The 3,810-nt window shown below is 50.7% G+C and overlaps 1 long non-coding RNA gene across 1 annotated transcript; it reads right to left on the bottom strand.

Moving 5' to 3' along the window:
• Positions 1 to 1,908: 1,908 nt before the first annotated feature.
• Positions 1,909 to 3,145, bottom strand: LOC122908962. Its single transcript, XR_006385054.1, has 3 exons — positions 3,085 to 3,145; positions 2,062 to 2,189; positions 1,909 to 1,936 (listed from the first exon to the last, which is right to left on the bottom strand). It is a non-coding gene; the product is annotated as an uncharacterized LOC122908962 (long non-coding RNA).
• Positions 3,146 to 3,810: the final 665 nt, after the last annotated feature.

Genomic DNA, 3,810 nt, shown 5'->3' with positions numbered 1-3,810 from the left:
ATTGTATTTTGGGTTTTTTTCCTAGTGTATAGATAGCTATATTTCCCTTTTGCTGGAGTACTGTGCAATTTCTTGAGAAAATTAAAGTTTAAATTATATAATGTGGTAACTATAGAAAGTAGATCCTCCCCCTGGGTTTTGAAAGGTAGCCTAAACATCAAGGCCAGATCCCCTGAGACTACATTTCACTTTGTTGTCCCCACTATATACACATACTTGCACACACTTCATCTGACTGTATTTTAATTATTAAACTGTGTAGTGGAAAACATATGTCTATTTACTTATTTACTGCTGTTTAATTTTGATGTTATTTTCTAATTATACAATGATTCTCTTTTAGCTGCTACTCCATGGAGTGTGCATCAAGAATGCAACAAAATTCTATTGGATTTCTTAACACAAATATTGTTTTTCATTTCACAAATGAAATGTGAAATTTTCACAAATGTAGGCTTTCATTTGACTTGAGCTCCCCAATACACTCAAATCAAGAAAGATTATTAAATACATAGGAAAATGGGGATTCAAATTGTGTCGTACTTTCTGCCTACGCATAAAAGACATGTGATGTAAAATGAATATCAAGACAAAAGATTTAGCTTGGTTTTTAATCGTTGCACCTAAACACTGTCAGACTGCAGACAAATCAATCATTGTGTTCTTATTTGTAAACTGGGAATAACATCAGCTCTACTTAATACTTTAATATTTATGCATTTTTACATGTTACATATTACTACATAAACGTTATAAAATGCATTTTATTGAGATAAAATGTGTATATTTTCGCATGTACCTACCTAGTTACTATAAAATATATAGGGTTATAAATTACTTTCCGAAGGTTACACTCAATTAAATTGCGTATTTGAAAGTCAACCTTTTTTTTGTTTTTTTCCCTATGAAACTATGCAGATTTATTACACAGATGTTCTTAGCTCTATTCACAATGCCCCAAACTGGAAAACTACATGTATACACAAGTATATGCATACGTAAACACATATGTATATATATACATGTATACACAATGGAATACTGTTTTTTTAATTTATTTCTTATTTATTTTCAGCATAACAATATTCATTATTTTTGCACCACACCCAGTGCTCCATGCAATCCATGCACTAAAACCCATTATCTGGTTCCCCCAATCTCCCACCCTCCCCCGCCCCTTCAAACCCCTCAGATTGTTTTTCAAAGTTCATAGGCTCTCATGGTTCACCTCCCCTTCCAATTTCCCCCAACTCCCTTCTCTCTATCTCCCCATGTCCTGCATGCTATTTGTTATGCTCCACAAATAAGTGAAACCATATGATAATTGACTCTCTCTCCTTGACTTATTTCACTCAGCATAATCTCTTCCAGTCCCTTCCATGTTGCTACAAAAGTTGGGTATTCATCCTTTCTGATGGAGGCATAATACTCCATAGTGTATATAGACCATATCTTCCTTATCCATTCGTCCCTTGAAGGGCTTCTTGGTTCTTTCCACAGTTTGGCGACCGTGGCCATTGCTGCTATAAACACCGGGGTACAGATGGCCCTTCTTTTCACTACATCTGTACTTTGGGGTAAATACCCAGGAGTGTAATGGCAGGGTCATAGGGAAGCTCTATTTTTAATTTCTTGAGGAATCTCCACACTGTTCTCCAAAGAGGCTGCACCAACTTGCATTCCCACCAACAGTGGAAGAGGGTTCCCCTTTCTCCACATCCCCTCCAACACATGTTGTTTCCTGTCTTGCTAAACTTGGCCATTCAAACTGGTGTAAGGTGATATCTCAATGTGGTTTTAATTGGAATCTCCCTGAGGGCTAATGATGATGAACATTTTTTCATGTGTCTGATGGCCATTTATATGTCTTCATTGGAGATGTGTCTGCTTTGCACCCAACACGAAATACACACAACCAAAACCACACATCAACCACCTGAAAATGCAAAAAAGCCATCCTCAACAAGTTGGAAAGAGGACCTCAAGGATAGCCCTCCACCCTCTCCCACACCTTAAGCAACAAAAGTCTTCCCACCAAAGCTAACCCAAATCTACAAGTACCTGGTGGAGGTGCCTTCCCTCACATCGCAGATGCTGCCTATCAAGGCTTCAGCACAGCTTCTAAAGGTGCAGATGCTCTAACTCCAAAAGCCTGTCTCTGCAGCAGGTTTCCTGGTCTTTCTGGCCTTCTGAGGAGTGAGGAGTGGAGGAAAGGGGAGGGAAGAGACAGGATCTGGTTAAAAAGGAGGAGAAACAGCAAAACACAGGCACTGGTGAGCCCTCGCAATTTCCCAGGCATCAAGTGCTGCAAACTTGGCTGGGAGACCGACCACCCACCCACCCTTTCCAGGGACCGAAACAGGGACCAGGGAGTGCACGGGGCGCCCCCATGGGCACCCCACAAACTCTGGGCCCAGACCATGCTGCCTCTCACAGGCAGTGGAGATGGCAGCGGCCTGAGAGAGGCCATGGCGGGCATGGGGAGCGGGGGACTTGTTGACTGCAGCGTGGGTCTGGGAGGGTGCAGCAGGGGAGACGCTGGCCGGATCTGGAGGGAGCCTGTAGAGGCAGCCAGAGGCCTGTGGCGGGGAATGGGGCAGCTCCTTCCCTCTCCCCTCCCAGGCAGGCTCCCTCCTTTCCTCCCTACCTGGGTAAATCTCCCTTTGCCTGGGAGGAATGGCCATGGCGGTGGCAGCGGCTGAGGGCCGCTGAGGAGGAGCTGGCAGGGCTGCTGCACTCAGAGCCGCCAGCCTCCAGCGGGAGCGACGGCGCCCACTGCTGCCACAGCCTCCCCCAGCCCCAGGATCTCCATTTTAGCAGCGCGGGCCTCCCTCCGCCCTGGGTAGCCACGGAGACTTGTCCTGGCCAGCCCCCTCTCGCGGCCAGTCCTCCCTTCCCTTCCACCCTCCCAGCTCAGAGCAGGTACCTGGTCGGGCTCTCCTTATAGCACAAGGACAAGGGTGGGCTGTACCCCCGCCCGCCCCCCTCCCAAAGACCAAAGTGGCGCCACTGGAAGGAAAATGCTGTCCACGAAGTCCTCCCAAACCTGCCCCCTCCCTTCTCGGCGCCAGTCCTCAGCCCTACCTCTGCCCTTCCTCAGTTGCTGGCACTCGCTGGAGCTCCCGCTGCCGCCGCTTGCGCAGCCCCCGCCGCCCCTCCGCCGCACCGCCGCCGCCATCTGCGTTGCTGCCATCTGCGCGGCAGCCGCCGCTTGAGTCGCCAACACCGCTTGTGCAGCGGACGCAGTCTGCGCCAACGCCGCTGTTTGCTCCACCGCTGCTACCGCCGACGCCGCCGTGCCGCGGCTGGAGCCATGGACGCCCAAGCGGTTGCCGCTTGTGCAGCCCAGGTGTCTGTGCCAATGCCGCTTGCACCGTCGACGCCGTCGTCTGTGTCGCCGCCCCTTCCGCCGCCAACACTGCCTGCCCCGCCGCCGATGCCGCTTGTTCCGTGGAAGCCACCACCGTCTGCACCGCCGCTTGCCCCGCCCAAGCCGCTGTCTGCACCACCGCTGCTACCGCCGCCGCTGAAGCGGCCGCTGGTCTGCGCCGAGGCCGCTTGCACCGTTGACGCCGTCTGCGGCGCGGTCGCTGGTTCCGCCGCTGACATCGTCTGCGCCGCCACCGACGCCGCTTGTGCGGCCGCTGAAGCCGTTGCCACTGCTATTCCCGCCCACGCCGCCGCTTATGCCGCTGCCGCCACCGCTTGAGCCCCGGACGCCTTTGGAGCCGAAACCGCTTGTGCAGCCGAAGGCATCTGCCCCTATGCCGCTTGGCGCCCTCCACGCCACTGTCTGTGGCGCCACAGCTT

This window comes from Neovison vison, chromosome 6 (assembly GCF_020171115.1).
Source record: "Neovison vison isolate M4711 chromosome 6, ASM_NN_V1, whole genome shotgun sequence".
Lineage (NCBI taxonomy): Eukaryota > Metazoa > Chordata > Mammalia > Carnivora > Mustelidae > Neogale > Neogale vison.
The sequence above is the reverse complement of the archived record's forward strand: the minus strand, read 5'-3'. Positions and strand labels throughout refer to the sequence as shown.